Below are 11,715 nucleotides of genomic sequence, written 5' to 3'. Positions count from 1 at the left end.
TAGTATTAATAATAACATCTTGTTTACTATGTAGAATATAAAATAGGCCAATGATGTTATAAGTATGTATTAAAATATAAGACAAAATGTTATATAATATTATGTATGTGATATGTGAGTCTCAGAGGATCGTAAAATGTCATTGAACAAAGCTTATGTTGATTGCGTTACAGTCAACTGAGTGCGTGTCAAATATCAAATAATCAAATGTTAAGCTAATTAATTCAATTATATAATTTATGGCTGATTGATGAGATCCACCTAAATTGAGATTGTTATCAAGGAAATTATTGTTCATCCTATATTTAAATGTACATCTACACTACACTACATCAGTTTGCAATATGCTTTGTATCTAATTATTTTAGTGTTAAGAGGTAGATTAAATAAAAGAAAATAATATAAATAATAACATTATAATATTAAATCACGTTAGACGACATAATTGTATTTTGAAGACTCAAAAAATCTCCTAAAAAACTGTAGAGTGTAGATATGGTATTGTATCGCCGGCGTAGCATGACCGTAGCCCGTGTCCGTAGCCGTAGTCGAGCGTAGCCATAGAGCGTAGCACTGAAATAAAAACAGACCGTGTTAATTTATTGCCCACAAAATTATCTGATTTGCTTAAGTTATTCGTATCTTTGTACATTTACCAAAAATGTAATTCATATGGAATTATATGGTTGCTCTACTTTTTATTCTATTAAAATGTTATTGTGAAATAACATTATACTTAGCAAAGACAAGGAAAATTATGAAATAAAACTCCACATTATATTTGATGAAATAATTTTATATTAAAATAAAATTAAATTCAAATAGAAACTGTAACAAGTAAATATTATAAATTCTTTTTCTTTAGTTAAACTTATTACTTAAAATATTTTCGTCTACTCATTTTTACAACCAAATTATATGCAGCTAAATTTGAACAAATATTTTTGAAGTAAATTAACATTATCAAACTAACAAAGATTCACGACTACACACTACATATAAATGGAATACACAATGGGCAATGGGCAAGCATTCTACAGACTATAAATTACGATGGCGGTAAATTAGCACAGATAATTAAATTACGCCGATGCTCCGCGTATTCCGGCCTCGCCCAAAACTGAATACACCTAATTAGAAACATCAGGGTAGTGACCATTGTTTTTTGTTTATTAGGATAAATTATTTAAGGAATTTGAAATATTTAAGAAATATAGCCTTCCTCGATAAATGGACTTTCTAACACCGAAATAATTTTACAAACCGGACCAGTGGTTCCTGAGATTAGCGCATTCAAACATATTATATTTTGATTTATTATGTACAGGTACAGGAAATAGGGAGAGATGGCGGAACATAGTGAAGAGGGTTACATCTGCCCTCGATACCTCATGATTATCTGACAGACAAGACCTCTGACAAGAGTGATACGACAAAGAAGACATTTACGGGAAAAAACGAAGTTATAAATACCTCTATAATACCACAAATAAAATATGTTATTTAAGAAGGCAATGTGAATACATAAATATATAATTATACGAATGTATAAGTTTAGAGGTAAATAAAATCTTTGAACTATTAAATGTCTAAATTATTTCTCGACTTTGTTGATTCTACGTGACATTTCTTATTTTTAACATTGCAATTAATAACCTTATTTATAAAATTTAATGATTTGTCTATCGTATCTATAATCTATGGTCACTGTACTAAATAATTACTCGCGAACGTGAATATTAAACAGGCCCGTGAGTCGCCGACACCTACACCTACTTACACTTTTTGTTATTACTTTTCCTTTTAATTTTATTGCTCCTTTGTTTTTGTTCTTTCGTTGGATAATTCGTAATCGGATATTTCATATTGTAAAATATTCAGGAGAAGTTTTATTTGGGTGTTCTTGTTATATTTTACTTATTATTTGGTTGTACTTGTGTGTAATTCTCGTGGCGTGGATATATTCTACTTTATAAAAATAAGTCGGGTTTTCCTTCCTGATCTATACCTCCAGAACGCACGAACCGATTTCCACGGCTTTGAATTCGTTGGAAAGGTCTCTGGCTCCGTGAGGTTTGTAGCAAAGAAAATTCAGGAAACATTTCAACAGAAAGCGGGAAAACCGGGAAAATATTTTTTCACATACACCGCCTTATGTAACATTTCGTTTGGTGTTTAAACTATGAAGGTGGTGTTTAAACATAAGGTGGCGAAACGGCTTTCGCCGGGTTTGCTAGTATATTATATACTTACCTATGTAAAATTGCTAACAGATAATAATGTTTTTTGTAACCAACTAGAAAAAATAAAAATTGTAATTACAAAATTGGTTGTTTTATTAAGTACATACACTAAATGAAATATAATTGATTAAATAACATTCATTTATAAGAATTCAAGGATTGCCCGATGGCTTTTGCCAAACCAAAGTTTATCTTTGTCCTTCTGCGAAGAGATTGTGTTTCGGGATTTGACTATCCATACTAATATTATAATTAATGCGAAAGTAACTCTGTCTGTCTGTCTGTTACTCAATCACGCCTAAACGACTGAACCAATTTTCATGAAATTTTGTATGGACATATTTTGATACCCGAGAAAGGACATAGGCTACTTTTTATCACAGGAAAATGACACAATCTCGAATCAAAATCCCGGAAATCCCACGGGAACGGGAACTATGCGGGTTTTTCTTTGACTGCGCGGGCGAAGCTGCGGGCGGAAACCTAGTAATGTATAAAAATCTAAACAATCTTAAGAATAAAATCACAGAGGCCATTAAACTAGCCTTCCATATTCATTTATCACACAAAGTGGTGATTTGTTAGTGTTTCCATACTAATCAATCATGTGAACGCTAACTCGGTTAAAACAATACGTATATCATTCAACAAACAATTCAATTTGTAGCTTTGATACTAACTTTGAACATTGATGAATTATTGTAGTGTTTTCTATTCTTGAAATTGATACGTGTAGTTAATGGAGCCTTTGTTTCATTTCAATAAAAAGGAAATGAAAGGAATTCATGAAAATTTCAATAAGTTAACATTGGAAATGGATAACGGTCGAATTTTGTTTGAAAATCCGTCGTTCGTTCCGTTTTGGAACGCCACAGACAATAAATTATAGATTATAAAAGTGTCAACGACACAAATTATTATTATACTGATAAAATACGCAATAATGTACTAAATGTTCATAGAACTTAACTGTAGGTACCATATATTCCATTTACATAGTCCCTACATGATCTAACAACATATTTAAGTAGGTAAATAAAGTTGCTAACATGTTAACATCAAACGGGATCGGAATAGATCTTGTAAGATAAGACGAGAGGGTTATTGGTCTAACCTTTAGCACAGATAACATAATGCTGGTTTTTAGCTACATCGCACTCTGGGTGGGTGTGGCATGATACATTTGGAGTTATTGTATAGATTATAGTAAAAATGCATTTGTATAGTATTTCCAAAATGTGAAGAAATGTTATTTTCGTAAAAAAGTTACATTTTCATGAAATATTTCATCATATATTCATTGCTGATAAATATGATGAAATATAGAGCAACTAATCGTGTACAAGAATAGCATAATATCTATGATTAACGTATGATGAAATATAAATGCAACAATGCCGAAAGATTAGTCAAATTTTTTATACCAATTTTGAAACCACCAATGTGCTAAATTATTAAACAAATTGATTTAAAAATGTATTCATGTGTGCCTAATTTGGTTAAGCATTTATCAACCATTTTTTTTCTCTAATTACAATGATTATGAATACTTTGTCATATTTTGATTTTAAAAACAACTCTCAACAACCTCTACTAAAAAAATGTCGCAAAACAAAATTGCACTTACAACTCGGCTTAATCGTTCTATTTTGTATCGCTTCACAACCATTGAACAAAGCTGGTCATTGTACATTAAAATGTCGCAGCGTGGAACAAAGGAATACGGGAATAGGGTTGCCGAAAGCTTAATAATTCGGTTGCTGCATCGGGCCAAGGCCAGCGCGCCGCTCGATACTCATCTCGACTCACCTGGCTGTGACTACGCCTTTCAGTTACCCGTATTTACTGATATAAGCTATCGTTTATATTATGATAAATTAAGACGGGGGAGAGACTAGGAAAATTACTTAATAAAATGTATAGTTTAAGTTTAGATAAATAAGTACATAGTTAGGATGCACTTATTCATAACTTCTTTTAATAAGTTTTAGGAATGAAATGCTTAATATTTATGCATGATGTGACGATGAAATACTTCAGCTTCAAGTGAATTTTTTATCAATAAACCAGATAACAAACTTAAACACGCGAATCATCTCAACTGTATTGAAAATCTGTGTATTTTATTTCAAAAAGAATTGCGTGACGGTTTAATTTCAATACAAAATCATTAAATTAACGTTTAAAAGGACTGTTGCACGGATACAGTTGCCATAGCAACGGGGTTGGTTCGATCCCGTCACATGCTTGCTTCACATTACGATTCACTATTTCACTAATGTATCGGAATTAGTTTGTAGTCCTGTCGTGAAGATGTTTATCAATTTGCGTTGACTTTGAAGTTTCTTTATGTCAATACTAGCGGTCCGCCACGGCTTCGCCCGTAGTACATATTTCGCAATAAAAAGTAGCCTATGTCCTTTCTCGGGTATCAAAATATCTCACTACCAAATTTCATGAAAATTGGTTCAGTAGTTTAGGCGTGATTGAGTTGTTACTTGTTGACAGACAGACAGAGTTACTTTCGCATTTATAATATTAGTAGTGTTGCCCAAATTCAGTCTTGGTCTTGCAGTCTTGGTCTTGTTCTTGCGTTTTTGCAAGACCAAGACCAAGAACAAGACCGCGTATTTTTAGCAAGACCAAGACCAAGACTGACCGTGCAAGACTTGAGCAAGAACAAGACATAGCCTGCAAGACTCTTGCGTCTTGCAGATAGGACTTTGATTTTTCGAATTTCTTATCAAATCTTCAGTTATTTATTAATCTGCTTGATCTTTACCATGGCTATGTTAATTCAAGCTAACAATGTTCCAATTGTAATACGTTTTTCTAAGATTTAAAGTAAACTTTAATAAATAGTAATACCTAGACTAATAGGTAATTGCAAGACTTGCAAGACTCTTGCTGCAAGACCAAGACCAAGACCAAGACTGAGAGCGCAAGACCAAGACCAAGACCAAGACCAGGTGTATTGGCGCAAGACCAAGACCAAGACCAAGACCAGGTGTATTGGCGCAAGACCAAGACCAAGACTGGCTAAGTCTCGTCTTGTTCTTGCATTTGGGCAACACTAAATATTAGTATGGATTGGTGGGTAGTTTGTGAGTCATATTTACTTGAGATAGGGTTACATTGGGGTGCTGAATTCCATAAGAAACAATATTAGATGAAAGGTAAATGTAACAAATAATCTACTAACAACCGATAAAGATAAGAATAAAAATAATAAGTTAGTTTGCTTAAACGCGCTAATCTCAGAAATTACTGAACCGTTTTAAATAATATTTTGTCGTTCTGATCTGATTTTGTATGTGCATCTCTAAGGTGCATCTCTTGTAAGTACCTACGTGATTTCTGATTGCTATAGGCTAAACATTCTAAGAAGAAATAAAGTAACTAGGTAACAATATAAGAAAATGATTGCATCATAAAAATTATAAATACAACTTATTTAACCATTTACGTCTATATTATATAGTAACAAATATCTACGTTGAATATTATTATAACGTCATAAAGTTTATCTAAAAGATATTATCATCGACAGCTTAGATAATTCAATGAACTTATCGAACCCAATCTCTTTGTGTACTTCCGGACGAGAGCTTCCATCAAGACATCAAAACATTCTAATTAGCTCTTTGATCGTAATTGCCATCCGTAATTTAATTATCAGTTTATAACGTTAAAAACTTAATTGATTTTATGCCAGTACTTAACAAAATAAGTAATATGTAACAATGCAACACATTTTTACAATAAAATGTAAAATTTTGCAATGTTGAATTCAGAATGAATGAATGAATAAATGAATGAATGAAATGTGATTATTGGAATGTGAGATATAGCATATTAATAGCGGTTTTTAATAAAGAGAACCTTCAATTAATTGTATTGTTATAGGTAGGTACATCTAGCGTAAACCTATCTTAATATTAATTATCACAATAGAACAAATTAGTACTTACAATTATTTCTATTTTCTTTTTATTATAAGTACTACAAAAAATTTACCTAATTGATCTTGAACATAACTGCAATTCGACTCGTAAACCAATTTTCCCGTGCGGGGGGGTGCGAGGTAACGAGGTGGGGGGAGGGGGAGCGCGGCCCGACATTGACCTGCGTCATTCATCCCACTGCCTCGCCCCACGCAGGCTCTATGGATGCGCTCTGCTCACGTTATTGACTTTGGCTGCTGCGTGTTTCTTGTATGCGCTTACCTGCATTTATTGATTGATAGTAATTTATTGGTAACCTAATTCAGTAGTGAAAACTGAAATATGATTGAAGAATGACTAGCCGATCAGGGACACGGGATTAGATTTTTAAATGGTTATAATAATTAATAATAGCTTAAGACCTAGTCGCGAACCTAAACAATCAACAAAGATTTCATCAAAATCGGCCAAGCTTTTCTTATTCATTAAAATAATAATAACCTAATCTAATATCACTAATTTACAAGCTAACTAAACCTAACTATGTCTACGAAAGTATGTTCTGAGTTCTGAGTGAAACTATATCCCAGAAATAGAAGTATTTCAAACAATTTAAAGATATTATCATTAAAAAAATATGCAACCAAACTAGTGATGCCTTCTTCCCTAGAATATAATAGCGACTCTACATTGCATAAAACGAAATTTGCCCATTAAAATAACAGTTTTCGCTCACAGAATCCATAAAAGAAAAGCACCACGTATATCTCTGTACAACATTGTTAGCACTATAAGTCTATTGGGATTAATCTGCTTTAGTAATTATCTCTCTAATCACGTTCTAACAGTGAGATTGATGATTTTTTAATCCCCTTGCCTCTGCTTTCTGTTAAATGACATTTTTTGCTCCATTTGCAATAGTAGTTAATGGAAGGAAATCAAATGCCTACATATTTCCTGCACCTCATTCAACCATCTTTTTTTTACACATTTTCACTAAGAGAAAATAAAAAATACTAATTGTTCAAGTTTTTGAGTTAAAGATTTTAGATTACCTAATAAACAGTATTTATCTAATACACGTAGGTAACTGTAATGTCTTTTTTATTTATTATCACTACATAGTATAAAACAAAGTCGCTTTCTCTGTCCCTATGTAGGTATGCTTAAATCTTTAAAACTATGCAACGGATTTTGATGTGGTTTTTTTAATAGAGTGGTTCTCGAGGAAGTTTTTAGTATAATAATTTATTGGATTTTAGACAAAGCGGGTGAAGCCGCGGGCGGTAAGCTAGTTTATTATAATCTTGTTAATGATATTATAATTAATATTGTTATTGACATGCATTTTGTGTAAAATTCTAACCCACAGCTTATAAACTTTCAGATGAAACTGTTACAAAGACAGATTTTTAAACACATTTTCGCTTGAACAATATGCATGACGTTATGCATGTCAAGCAGCATGAACGTCTAGAAAAGTGAAGCGGAAATTGGTCTGTAACAATTTTATCTCTGCGGCGGAAACGGGCGAGCGGAAATAAACATTTTTCCAGCTCTGGGAAACCGTTTAATTTCATTGAGCCACTTCAATATTCCGCCACTCAATTCGTTTGATGGACTTTGCTATATTTAATACTGGAGTTTCGGCTTTCGGTTTTCGGGGAATTAATGCAATTTCTTTAAACAGGTTAAAGCTGGTTTGGAAAGAGCAATTTAATCGGTTATTTGCATGAGGATTTGGTTGTGTTTTTGTCTTTTGATATTTTGATTATCGTTATAACTAAGTAGGTATATCCATTTAATATTTTTTATAAATTTTTTAGGGATCATGAGTAAATAATTTTACATATAAAGCCATTTGCTATTCTTTGATAGGTATATTAATAAAAAAATCACCTATTGATCAGGTTTATCGGTGGATGGTGATGAATAATATAAATGGAAGGAAGGAAAGTTCTCGAACATTACTTTTACATTAATAAAACCATGTCTAAATCGGGTAAAAAATTATTTCTACCTACGTCGATCTTGACGAGATGTTTGTAGGTTCACAAAACCCTTTTAACCAACCTTTTTTATATCACATCCTAAACAAACCCTGTCACGTTAAAAATACTCGGTCTTTTTCCAATGTCCTTCTGTGTACGTGATGTTCAATTGTATCACATTACATAATCGATATACGTAGAAGGTAGAAATATAACAAAGCTTGAATGATTTTTCTGAATCTTACTAGCTTACCGCCCGCGGCTTCGTCCGCTTTGTCTAAAACCTAATAAATTATCTTACTTATACTAAAACCTTCCTCTTGAATCACTCTATTTATTAAAAAAAACGCATGAAAATCAGTTGCGTAGTTTTAAAGATTTAAGCATACGGGACATAGGGACAGAGAGTGATTGTTAAGTAAGTCGGAGTGGGAATGGGCCGCATGTTCATATTTTTAACCGACTTCAAAAAAAGGAGGAGGTTATCAATTCGGTCGGTATATTTCTATTAATAAAATAATTCATAGACTAGTAAGTAAGTAATTATAATTAAACACTTAAGCTGTATATATTAGGTAACTTTATTTTACATTGTCACGTCATATTTAACATATTATCGATAAGTAGGGTCTTCATTTAGAACAGTAAAACCATCGAACCGTGTTGGTAAAATTACATTTTAATCACGTGTAAGCATCTGATATATTACTATAGATATACGTAATTAATATTGTTATAATGAAATTAAAACTATGAAAGATTTACGCACTTTATTTAGTTAAAGATATATTTATTAATTTTTCTTTGAAAATGTTGAAACGTTTGATCATAAATTGCTAAATTTGGCCGACGTTTCGTCCTTCCGTTTGCACGCTTTTGCCCGATGACTAAGCAAAGCGGGAAGTTCTCTACGAACTTCCAGAAAAATTATAAAACCAACTGTTTAACAGATAATATAATAGAAACATCTAGAAGAACTAGTGTCTGCATTGGCCAGGTTTTGTCATAGTGCGACGCGCTGCGTATTTTTAATGTAATCGGATTATAAGAGCTCATCGATGTTTTACTATTCTCCAGTTATACAACCACCAATGTGCTATAACTTGTATAAGAATCAATTATTCACGTGCAACGTATATTAATAGAATTTGTGAATAAAATTAGACGTGGTTACCCAATTGTTCTATTGCAAGAAGATCAGGCATCTTCAAAATAGGAGACTTGGATTTCTTCAAGTATTCATCTAGCACTTGTGTTAGAAAATTCTAGAAAACGTAAATAATGTTAGCGTTTGAGATTGAGTTCAGCAAAGACTTTAATCATGTGTTAGCCCGCTGTATAAACGTCCTTTTAAAACTCCTAATTAAAAGTCAGGAGGAGAATACCAACTCAAACAAACATTTATCAGTTAGTTACTAGTTAGGTACCTATATTTCAATTGGTACTTTATGGATCATTTTTCACATAATATTATTATTTACTAGCTTCCGCCCGCGACTCCGTCCGTGCGGATGTCGGTTTTCGCGTGGATGGTTTATTTCTCCATTTTGAGTAACTCTGACAATACATCTTATAAATATCTATTGGACCCAAATACGGCTAGGCCTATAATAATACGCAACGTGTGTTCGCGGTTCTACAGAACAACGTCTATGGATAAAACTGAAAAATTAAGATTATTTTTTTTTACGTATTTTTCCAGGATAAAAAGTATCCTATTTTACGCCCAGGATAATAAGGTATAATCGTACCAATTTTCATCGAAATCGAACCGTTAGTTTTCACGTGATGTCTTCACATACAGACAGACAGACAAAAATTTTTTCAATCACATACTTGGGTTTGGTATCGATCCAGTAACACCCCCTGCTATTTATTTTTTTAATATTTTCAATGTACAGAATTGACCCTTCTACAGATTTATTATATGTATAGACTAGTCACTACCTCTTCCGAAAAACAGTATCAATCGGCACGTTACAATTACAACTATCATCAGCTATAGAGGTAGTTTAGACTAATGTTATAAAGCGTAAGAGTTTGTTTGAACGCGCTAATGTCAGGAACTACTGGTCCGATTTGGAAAATTCTTTCGGTGTTAGATAGCCCATTTATCGAGGAAGTCTATAGAGCGCTCTATATTATCACGCTAAGACCAGCAGGAGCGGAGCCACGCGGGAGAATCCGCGGGGCGCAGCTAATACAATCATAAATTTATAACGATCATACACATTCAAATTCAAACTTACCAAAACTGTCATAATTAACATCCATTTCGATCGCGATGGATGTGTCACCTTGAATGCCAAGCCTGGAAGGTCGCAGTATCAGCCGCTGCCGACTTGCGACGTCGCAGCTTTACACCGCATTAGGCATTTACTATTTTTACTTCTCCGTGTCTATTTGTGGAACGTTTATTTGATAATGCAACTTCGTTACGGCGATTATCATTTTTAAACAATAATATCTAACTACACAATATTATCAAGATATAGGTATTACTAGCTTACCGCCCGCGGCTTCGCCAGCTTTGTCTAAAACCTAATAAATTATATATTAAAACCTTCCTCTTGAATCACTCTATCTATTAAAAAACTGCATCAAAATCCATTGCGTAGTTTTAAAGATTTAAGCATATAAAGGGACATAGGGACAGAGAAAGAAACTTTATTTTATAGGTACCTACTATACCTACCTATGTAGTGATAAGCTACGATATTGTAAAGGTGAATGAAAATGTGAATTGTGATCAAAGTAAAATGTACGTAGGTAGGTACATAAGTAACTAAGGATAAATATGGGTGAATCCAGGACATAGCCAGGCGCTAGAGTAGGTAACTATATAAATGACGGTGGAATGAATTCGTAGTCTACGTAGGTACCTACAATCTATGTAGGTTAGTACCTAATAGATATTTCTTTGCAAATTTTTTGATAATTATTATTACTCAAGTCAAGATGTTATCAAGAAGAATGAGAAGTTAATTAAGTTTGAATAAAATTTGATTAGAAATAATCAGAGAGAGAGAGACAAAAATCTTGTTCCACATTTAAAAATTAAAATTTTGCTTGAATGGTTTCTATGAGTCGGAAGGAAAGAAATGTAGGTCAATTAATAAATTAATGTATTCAAAATGATACTTACGCCTTTTATATGGGAGTACGAACTACGACCGGTCACAGAATGTAAACGTGACCTAATTCGTGCCGCCGCATATTCGACTCCAATTATAATTATTATTACATTAACAATGCTTGAACACATTATAGTTCCGTGCTTGAACACAACAAAAGTAGTTACAATTTATTGTACTTGTACATGAGCGAAACTTACTAATACCAAAAAGGGGATTATTAGAAGTTCAATAAATTATGGAAAAATCTTAAGAAAAATAGTAAGTACCTACCTAAGGTAAGTACCTACATAAACTTTGAATTGAAGGTATTTAAAAAAAATAGGTAGGTATATCACGTCTTTTCAACTTTAGCCATCAGCGCGCAACAGCGCCATCTAGCAAACGATAATGTAAAATCAAT

The 11,715-nt window shown here is 32.8% G+C and overlaps 1 long non-coding RNA gene across 1 annotated transcript; it reads right to left on the bottom strand.

Moving 5' to 3' along the window:
• Positions 1-400: 400 nt before the first annotated feature.
• LOC123696827 lies at positions 401-11,533 on the bottom strand. The gene is made up of 3 exons (XR_006752133.1): positions 11,324-11,533; positions 6,261-6,469; positions 401-573 (listed from the first exon to the last, which is right to left on the bottom strand). It is a non-coding gene; the product is annotated as an uncharacterized LOC123696827 (long non-coding RNA).
• Positions 11,534-11,715: the final 182 nt, after the last annotated feature.

This window comes from Colias croceus, chromosome 13, assembly GCF_905220415.1.
Source record: "Colias croceus chromosome 13, ilColCroc2.1".
Classification (NCBI taxonomy): Eukaryota; Metazoa; Arthropoda; class Insecta; order Lepidoptera; family Pieridae; genus Colias; species Colias croceus.
Note: the sequence above shows the minus strand (reverse complement) of the source record. Positions and strands in the feature narration are given on the sequence as shown.